Raw genomic sequence first — 11,107 nt, 5'->3', positions numbered from 1 at the left:
TCTATTAATACCAGCTGCAGTGGTACTGAGTCCCACTCACTCACCAGGAAAGAGCCAATTCAATCCAGACCTCTATGAATACCAGCTGGAGTGGCACTGAGCCCCACTCAAACACCAGGAAAGAGCCAAATCAATCCAGAACTCTATTAATACCAGCTGGAGTGGTACTGAGCCCCACTCAAACACCAGGAAAGAGCCAAACCAATCCAGACCTCTGTTAATACCAGCTGGAGTGGTACTGAGTCCCACTCAAACACCAGCTAAGAGGTAATTCAATCCAGGTCTCTATGAATACCAGCTGGAGTGGAACTGAGCCACACTCACACACCAGGAAAGAGTCAATTCAATCCAGGCCTCTTTTAATACCAGATGGAGTGGTACTGAGTCCCACTCACACACCAGGAAAGAGGCAATTAAATCCAGGCCTCTATTAATACCAGCTGGAGTGGAACTGAGTCTCACTCACACACCAGGAAAGCGTCATTTCAATCCAGACCTCTATTAATACCAGCTGGAATGGTACTGAGTCTCACTCACAAACCAGGAAAGAGGCAATTCAATCCAGGCCTCAATAAAAACCAGCTGGAGTGGCACTGAGCCCCACGCACACACCAGGAAAGAGGCAATTCAATCCAGATCTCTATGAATACCAGCTGGAGTGGTACTGAGTCCCACTCAAACACCAGGAAAGAGCCAATTTAATCCAGACCTCTATCAATACCAGCTGGAGCGGTACTGAGCCCCACTCACTCACCAGGTAAGAGCCAATTCAATCCAGACCTCTATTAATCCCAGCTGGAGTGGTACTGAGTCCCACTCACACACCAGGAAAGAGGCAATTCAATCCACACCTCGATAAATACCAGCTGCAGTGTTACCAAGTCCCACTCACACACCAGGAAAGAGTCATTTCAATCCAGACCTCTATTAATACCAGCTGGAGTGGTACTGAGCCCCACTCACACACCAAGAAAGAGTCAATTCAAACCAGGCCTCTATTAATACCAGCTGGAGTGGAACTGAGCCCCACTCACACACCAGGAAAGAGTCAAATCAAACCAGGCCTCTATTGATACCAGCTGGAGTGGAACTGAGTCCCACTCACACACCAGGAAAGAGTCAATTCAAACCAGGCCTCTATTAATACCAGCTGGAGTGGAACTGAGTCCCACTCACACACCAGGAAAGAGCCAATTAAATCCAGATCTCTATTTATACCAGCTGGAGTGGTACTGAGTCTCACTGAAACACCAGGATAGAGCCAATTCAATGCAGGCCTCTATTAATACCAGCTGGAGTTGTACTGATCCCCACTAACACACCAGGCAAGAGCCAATTCAATCCAGATCTCTATTAATACCAGCTGGAGAGGTACTGAGCCAAACTCACAAACCAGGAATGAGGCAATTCAATCCAGACCGCTTTTAATAACAGCTGGAGTGGTGCAGAGTCCCACTCCCTCACCAGGAAAGAGCCAATTCAATCCAGATCTCTATGAATACCAGCTGGAGTGGTACTGAGTCCCACTCAAACACCAGGAAAGAGCGAAATCAATCCTGATCTCTATTAATACCAGCTGGAGTGGTACCGAGTCCCACTCACTCACCAGGAAAGAGCCAATTCAATCCAGACCTCTATGAATACCAGCTGGAGTGGCACTGAGCCCCACTCAAACACCAGGAAAGAGCCAAATCAATCCAGACCTCTGTTAATACCAGCTGGAGTGGTATTGAGCCCCACTCAAACACTAGGAAAGAGCCAAACCAATCCAGACCTCTGTTAATACCAGCTGGAGTGGTACTGAGTCCCACTCAAACACCAGCTAAGAGGCAATTCACTCCAGGTCTCTATGAATACCAGCTGGAGTGGAACTGAGCCCCACTCACACACCAGGAAAGAGGCAATTAAATCCAGGCCTCTATTAATACCAGCTGGAGTGGAACTGAGTCTCACTCACACACCAGGAAAGAGTCATTTCAATCCAGACCTCTATTAATAACAGCTGGAGTGGTACTGAGCCCCACTCACACACCAGGAAAGAGTCAATTCAAACCAGACCTCTATTAATACCAGCTGGAGTGGAACTGAGCCCCACTCACGCACCAGGAAAGAGTCAAATCAAACCAGGCCTCTATTGATACCAGCTGGAGTGGAACTGAGTCCCACTCACACACCAGGAAAGAGTCAATTCAAACCAGGCCTCTATTAATACCAGCTGGAGTGGAACTGAGTCCCACTCACACACCAGGAAAGAGCCAATTAAATCCAGATCTCAATTTCTGCCAGCTGGAGTGGTACTGATTCTCACTGAAACACCAGGATAGAGCCAATTCAATGCACGCCAATATTAATACCAGCTGGAGTTGTACTGATCCCCACTCACACACCAGGCAAGAGCCAATTCAATCCAGATCTCTATTAATACCAGCTGGAGAGGTACTGAGCCCCACTCACAAACCAGGAATGAGGCAATTCAATCCAGACCGCTATTAATACCAGCTGGTGTGGTGCAGAGTCCCACTCACTCACCAGGAAAGAGCCAATTCAATCCAGATCTCTATGAATACCAGCTGGAGTGGTACTGAGTCCCACTCAAACACCAGGAAAGAGCGAAATCAATCCTGATCTCTATTAATACCAGCTGGAGTGGTACCGAGTCCCACTCACTCACCAGGAAAGAGCCAATTCAATCCAGACCTCTATGAATACCAGCTGGAGTGGTACTGAGCCCCACTCAAACACCAGGAAAGAGCCAAATCAAACCAGACCTCTATTAATACCAGCTGGAGTGGTACTGAGCCCCACTCAAACACCAGCTAAGAGGTAATTCAATCCAGGTCTCTAAGAATACCAGCTGGAGTGGCACTGAGTCCCACTCACACACCAGGAAAGAGTCAATTCAAACCAGGCCTCTATTAATACCAGCTGGAGTGGAACTGAGTCCCACTCACACACCAGGAAAGAGTCAATTCAAACCAGGCCTCTATTAATACCAGCTGGAGTGGTACTGAGCCCCACTCACTCAGCAGGAAGCAGCCAATTCAATCCAGACCTCTATTAATACCAGCTGGAGTGGTACTGAGTCCCACTCACATACCAGGAAAGAGGCAATTAAATCCAGGCCTCTATTAATACCAGCTGGAGTGGAACTGAGCACCTCTCATTAAACAGGAAAGAGTCAATTCAATCCAGTCCTCTATTAATACCAGCTGGTGTGGTACTGAGTCCCACTCACACACCAGGAAAGAGGCAATTCAATCCACACCTCGATAAACACCAGCTGGAGTGGGACTGAGTCCCACTCACATACCAGGAAAGAGGCAATTTAATCCAGACCTTTATAAATACCAGCTGGAGTGGTACTGCGTCCCACTCACACACCAGGAAAGAGGCAATTAAATCCAGGCCTCTATTAATACCAGCTGGAGTGGAACTGAGCCCCACTCACTCACCAGGAAAGAGCCAATTCAATCCAGTCCACTATTAATACCAGCTGGAGTGGAACTGAGTCTCACTCACACACCAGGAAAGAGTCATTTCAATCCAGACCTCTATTAATACCAGCTGGAGTGGTACTGAGCCCCACTCACACACCAGGAAAGAGTCAAATTAAACCAGGCCTCTATTGATACCAGCTGGAGTGGAACTGAGTCCCACTCACACACCAGGATAGAGCCAATTCAATGCAGGCCTCTATTAATACCAGCTGGAGTTGTACTGATCCCCACTCACACACCAGGCAAGAGCCAATTCAATCCAGATCTCTATTAATACCAGCTGGAGAGGTACTGAGCCCCACTCACAAACCAGGAATGAGGCAATTCAATCCAGACCGCTATTAATACCAGCTGGAGTGGTGCAGAGTCCCACTCACTCACCAGGAAAGAGCCAATTCAATCCAGAGCTCTATGAATACCAGCTGGAGTGGTACTGAGTCCCACTCAAACACCAGGAAAGAGCGAAATCAATCCTGATCTCTATTAATACCAGCTGAAGTGGTACTGAGTCCCACTCACTCACCAGGAAAGAGCCAATTCAATCCAGACCTATATGAATACCAGCTGGAGTGGTACTGAGCCCCACTCAAACACCAGGAAAGAGCCAAATCAATCCAGACCTCTATTAGTACCAGCTGGAGTGGTACTGAGCCCCACTCAAACACCAGGAAAGAGCCAAACCAATCCAGACCTCTGTTAATACCAGCTAGATGGTACTGAGTCCCACTCAAACACCAGCTAAGAGGCAATTCAATCCAGGTCTCTATGAATACCAGCTGGAGTGGAGCTGAGCCCCACTCACACACCAGGAAAGAGTCAATTCAATCCAGGCCTATTTTAATACCAGATGGAGTGGTACTGAGTCCCACTCACACACCAGGAAAGAGGCAATTAAATCCAGGCCTCTATTAATAACAGTTGGAGTGGTACTGAGCCCCACTCACACACCAGGAAAGAGTCAATTCAAACCAGGCCTCTATTAATACCAGCTGGAGTGGAACTGAGTCCCACTCACACACCAGGAAAGAGGCAATTAAATCCAGGCCTCTATTAATACCAGCTGGAGTGGAACTGAGCCCCACTCACTCACCAGGAAAGAGCCAATTCAACCCAGTCCACTATTAATACCAGCTGGAGTGGAACTGAGTCTCACTCACACACCAGGAAAGAGTCAATTCAAACCAGGCCTCTATTAATACCAGCTGGAGTGGAACTGAGCCCCACTCACACACCAGGAAAGAGTCAAATTAAACCAGGCCTCTATTGATACCAGCTGGAGTGGAACTGAGTCCCACTCACACACCAGGAAAGAGTCAATTCAAACCAGGCCTCTATTAATACCAGCTGGAGTGGAACTGAGTCCCACTCACACACCAGGAAAGATGCAATTAAATCCAGGCCTCTATTAATAACAGTTGGAGTGGTAATGAGTCCCACTCACACACCAGGAAAGAGTCAATTCAAACCAGGCCTCTATTAATACCAGCTGGAGTGGTACTGAGCCCGCTCACTCTGCAGGAAGCAGCCAATTCAATCCAGACCTCTATTAATACCAGCTGGAGTGGTACTGAGTCCCACTCACATACCAGGAAAGTGTCAATTCAATCCAGGCCTCTATTAATACCAGCTGGAGTGTAACTGAGCACCTCTCATTCAACAGGAAAGAGTCAATTCAATCCAGTCCTCTATTAATAACTGCTGGTGTGGTACTGAGTCCCACTCACACACCAGGAAAGAGGCAATTCAATCCACACCTCGATAAACACCAGCTGGAGTGGGACTGAGTCCCACTCACACACCAGGAAAGAGGCAATTCAATCCAGACCTTTATAAATACCAGCTGGAGTGGTACTCAGTCCCACTCACACACCAGGAAAGAGGCAATTAAATCCAGGCCTCTATTAATACCAGCTGGAGTGGAACTGAGCCCCACTCACTCACCAGGAAAGAGCCAATTCAATCAAGTCCACTATTAATACCAGCTGGAGTGGTACTGAGCCCCATTCACTCAACAGGAAGGAGCCAATTCAATCCAGACCTCTATTAATACCAGCTGGAGTGGTACTGATCCCCACTCAATCACCAGGATGGAGCCAATTCAATCCAGACCTCTATAAATACCAGCTGGAGTGGTACTGAGTCCCACTCAAACACCAGGAAAGAGCGAAATCAATCCAGATCTCTATTAATACCAGCTGGAGTGGCACTGAGTCCCACTCAAACACCAGGAAAGAGCCAAATCAATCCAGACCTCTATTAATACCAGCTGGAGTGGTACTGAGTCCCACTCACACACCGGCGAAGAGGCAATTCAATCCAGGTCTCTATTAATTCCAGCTGGAGTGGTACTGAGTCCCACTCACACACCAGCTAAGAGGCAATTCAATCCAGGTCTCTATTAATACCAGCTGGAGTGGTACTGAGACCCACTCACTCACCAGGAAAGAACCAATTCAATCCAGACCTCTATGAATACCAGCTGGAGTGGCACTGAGTCCAACTCAAACACCAGGAAAGAGCAAAATCAATCCAGTCCTTTATTAATCCCAGCTGGAGTGGTACCGAGTCCCACTCACACACCAGGAAAGAGGCAATTCAATCCAGACCTCTATTAATACCAGCTGGAGTGGTACTGAGCCCCACTCACTCACCAGGATGGAGCCAATTCAGTCCAGACCTCTATGAATACCAGCTGGAGTGGTAGTGAGTCTCACTCACACACCAGGAAAGAGCCAATTCAATCCAGGCCTCTATTTATACCAGCTGGAGTGGTACTGAGACCCACTCACTCACCAGGAAAGTGCCAATTAAATCCAGACCTCTATGAATACCAGCTGGAGTGGTACTGAGCCCCACTCACTCACCAGGATGGAGCCAATTCAATCCAGGCCTCTATTATTACCAGCTGGAGTGGAACTGAGTCTCACTCACACACCAGGAAAGAGTCATTTCAATCCAGGCCTCTATTAATACCAGCTGGAGTGGTACTGAGCCCCACTCACACACCAGGAAAGAGGCAATTCAATCCACACCTCGATAAACACCAGCTGGAGTGGGACTGAGTCCCACTCACACACCAGGAAAGAGGCAATTTAATCCAGACCTTTATAAATACCAGCTGGAGTGGTACTGAGTCCCACTCACAAACCAGGAAAGAGGCAATTAAATCCAGGCCTCTATTAATACCAGCTGGAGTGGAGCTGAGCCCCACTCACTCACCAGGAAAGAGCCAATTCAATCCAGTCCACTATTAATACCAGCTGGAGTGGAACTGAGTCTCACTCACACACCAGGAAAGAGTCATTTCAATCCAGACCTCTATTAATACCAGCTGGAGTGGTACTGAGTCCCACTCAAACACCAGGAAAGAGCGAAATCAATCCTGATCTCTATTAATACCAGCTGGAGTGGTACTGAGTCCCACTCACTCACCAGGAAAGAGCCAATTCAATCCAGACCTCTATGAATACCAGCTGGAGTGGTACTGAGCCCCACTCAAACACCAGGAAAGAGCCAAATCAATCCAGACCTCTATTAATACCAGCTGGAGTGGTACTGAGCCCCACTCAAACACCAGGAAAGAGCCAAACCAATCCAGACCTCTGTTAATACCAGCTAGATGGTACTGAGTCCCTCTCAAACACCAGCTAAGAGGCAATTCAATCCAGGTCTCTATGAATACCAGCTGGAGTGGAGCTGAGCCCCACTCACACACCAGGAAAGAGTCAATTCAATCCAGGCCTATTTTAATACCAGATGGAGTGGTACTGAGTCCCACTCACACACCAGGAAAGAGGCAATTAAATCCAGGCCTCTATTAATAACAGTTGGAGTGGTAATGAGCCCCACTCAGACACCAGGAAAGAGTCAATTCAAACCAGGCCTCTATTAATACCAGCTGGAGTCGAACTGAGTCCCACTCACACACCAGGAAAGAGTCAATTCAAACCAGGCCTCTATTAATACCAGCTGGAGTGGTACTGAGCCCGCTCACTCAGCAGGAAGCAGCCAATTCAATCCAGACCTCTATTAATACCAGCTGGAGTGGTACTGAATCCCACTCACATACCAGGAAAGTGTCAATTCAATCCAGGCCTCTATTAATACCAGCTGGAGTGTAACTGAGCACCTCTCATTCAACAGGAAAGAGTCAATTCAATCCAGTCCTCTATTAATACCAGCTGGTGTGGTACTGAGTCCCACTCACACACCAGGAAAGAGGCAATTAAATCCAGGCCTCTATTAATACCAGCTGGAGTGGAACTGAGCCCCACTCACTCACCAGGAAAGAGCCAATTCAATCCAGTAGACTATTAATACCAGCTGGAGTGGTACTGAGCCCCATTCACTCAACAGGAAGGAGCCAATTCAATCCAGACCTCTATTAATACCAGCTGGAGTGGTACTGATCCCCACTCACTCACCAGGATGGAGCCAATTCAATCCAGACCTCTATAAATACCAGCTGGAGTGGTACTGAGCCCCACTCACTAACCAGGAAACAGCCAAATCAATACAGGCCTCTATTAATACCAGCTGGAGTGGAACTGAGCACCACTCACTCACCAGGAAAGAGTCAATTCAAACCAGGACTCTATTAATACCAGCTGGAGTGGAACTGAGTCCCACTCACACACCAGGAAAGAGCCAATTCAATCCAGACCTCTATGAATACCAGCTGGAGTGGTACTGAGTCCCACTCAAACACCAGGAAAGAGCGAAATCAATCCAGATCTCTATTAATACCAGCTGGAGTGGCACTGAGTCCCACTCAAGCACCAGGAAAGAGCCAAATCAATCCAGACCTCTATTAATACCAGCTGGAGTGGTACTGAGTCCCACTCACACACCGGCGAAGAGGCAATTCAATCCAGGTCTCTATTAATTCCAGCTGGAGTGGTCCTGAGTCCCACTCACACACCAGCTAAGAGGCAATTCAATCCAGGTCTCTATTAATACCAGCTGGAGTGGTACTGAGACCCACTCACTCACCAGGAAAGAACCAATTCAATCCAGACCTCTATGAATACCAGCTGGAGTGGCACTGAGTCCAACTCAAACACCAGGAAAGAGCAAAATCAATCCAGTCCTTTATTAATCCCAGCTGGAGTGGTACCGAGTCCCACTCACACACCAGGAAAGAGGCAATTCAATCCAGACCTCTATTAATACCAGCTGGAGTGGTACTGAGCCCCACTCACTCACCAGGATGGAGCCAATTCAGTCCAGACCTCTATGAATACCAGCTGGAGTGGTAGTGAGTCTCACTCACACACCAGGAAAGAGCCAATTCAATCCAGGCCTCTATTTATACCAGCTGGAGTGGTACTGAGACCCACTCACTCACCAGGAAAGTGCCAATTAAATCCAGACCTCTATGAATACCAGCTTGAGTGGTACTGAGCCCCACTCACTCACCAGGATGGAGCCAATTCAATCCAGGCCTCTATTATTACCAGCTGGAGTGGAACTGAGTCTCACTCACACACCAGGAAAGAGTCATTTCAATCCAGGCCTCTATTAATACCAGCTGGAGTGGTACTGAGCCCCACTCACACACCAGGAAAGAGGCAATTCAATCCACACCTCGATAAACACCAGCTGGAGTGGGACTGAGTCCCACTCACACACCAGGAAAGAGGCAATTTAATCCAGACCTTTATAAATACCAGCTGGAGTGGTACTGAGTCCCACTCACAAACCAGGAAAGAGGCAATTAAATCCAGGCCTCTATTAATACCAGCTGGAGTGGAACTGAGCCCCACTCACTCACCAGGAAAGAGCCAATTCAATCCAGTCCACTATTAATACCAGCTGGAGTGGAACTGAGTCTCACTCACACACCAGGAAAGAGTCAATTCAATCCAGACCTCTATTAATACCAGCTGGAGTGGTACTGAGCCCCACTCACACACCAGGAAAGAGTCAATTCAAACCAGGCCTCTATTGATACCAGCTGGAGTGGAACTGAGCCCCACTCACACACCAGGAAAGAGTCAAATTAAACCAGGCCTCTATTGATACCAGCTGGAGTGGAACTGAGTCCCACTCACACACCAGGAAAGAGTCAAATTAAACCAGGCCTCTATTGATACCAGCTGGAGTGGAACTGAGTCCCACTCACACACCAGGAAAGAGTCAATTCAAACCAGGCCTCTATTAATACCAGCTGGAGTGGAACTGAGTCCCACTCACACACCAGGAAAGAGCCAATTAAATCCAGATCTCTATTTATACCAGCTGGAGTGGTACTGAGTCTCACTGAAGCACGAGGATAGAGGCAATTCAATGCAGGCCTCTATTAATACCAGCTGGAGTTGTACTGATCCCCACTCACACACCAGGCAAGAGCCAATTCAATCCAGATCTCTATTAATACCAGCTGGAGAGGTACTGAGCCCCACTCACAAACCAGGAATGAGGCAATTCAATCCAGACCGCTATTAATACCAGCTGGAGTGGTGCAGAGTCCCACTCACTCACCAGGAAAGAGCCAATTCAATCCAGATCTCTATGAATACCAGCTGGAGTGGTACTGAGTCCCACTCAAACACCAGGAAAGAGCGAAATCAATCCTGATCTCTATTAATACCAGCTGGAGTGGTACTGAGCCCCACTCAAACACCAGGAAAGAGCCAAACCAATCCAGACCTCTGTTAATACCAGCCAAATGGTACTGAGTCCCACTCAAACACCAGCTAAGAGGCAATTCAATCCAGGTCTCTATGAATACCAGCTGTAGTGGAGCTGAGCCCCACTCACACACCAGGAAAGAGTCAATTCAATCCAGGCCTATTTTAATACCAGATGGAGTGGTACTGAGTCCCACTCACACACCAGGAAAGAGGCAATTAAATCCAGGCCTCTATTAATAACAGTTGGAGTGGTACTGAGCCCCACTCACACACCAGGAAAGAGTCAATTCAAACCAGGCCTCTATTAATACCAGCTGGAGTGGAACTGAGTCCCACTCACACACCAGGAAAGAGTCAATTCAAACCAGGCCTCTATTAATACCAGCTGGAGTGGTACTGAGCCCGCTCACTCAGCAGGAAGCAGCCAATTCAATCCAGACCTCTATTAATAGCAGCTGGAGTGGTACTGAGTCCCACTCACATACCAGGAAAGAGTCAATTCAATCCAGGCCTCTATTAATACCAGCTGGAGTGGAACTGAGCACCTCTCATTCAACAGGAAAGATTCAATTTAATCCAGTCCTCTATTAATACCAGCTGGAGTGGAACTGAGTCCCACTCACACACCAGGAAAGAGTCAATTCAAACCAGGCCTCTATTAATACCAGCTGGAGTGGAACTGAGTCCCACTCACAAACCAGGAAAGAGGCAATTAAATCCAGATCTCTATTTATACCAGCTGGAGTGGTACTGAGTCTCACTGAAGCACCAGGATAGAGACAATTCAATGCAGGCCTCTATTAATACCAGCTGGAGTTGTACTGATCCCCACTCACACACCAGGCAAGAGCCAATTCAATCCAGATCTCTATTAATACCAGCTGGAGAGGTACTGAGCCCCACTCACAAACCAGGAATGAGGCAATTCAATCCAGACCGCTATTAATACCAGCTGGAGTGGTGCAGAGTCCCACT

The sequence above is a fragment of the Heterodontus francisci genome, unplaced genomic scaffold, assembly GCF_036365525.1.
Source record: "Heterodontus francisci isolate sHetFra1 unplaced genomic scaffold, sHetFra1.hap1 HAP1_SCAFFOLD_75, whole genome shotgun sequence".
In the NCBI taxonomy this organism is placed as follows: domain Eukaryota; kingdom Metazoa; phylum Chordata; class Chondrichthyes; order Heterodontiformes; family Heterodontidae; genus Heterodontus; species Heterodontus francisci.
The sequence above is the reverse complement of the archived record's forward strand: the minus strand, read 5'-3'. Positions refer to the sequence as shown.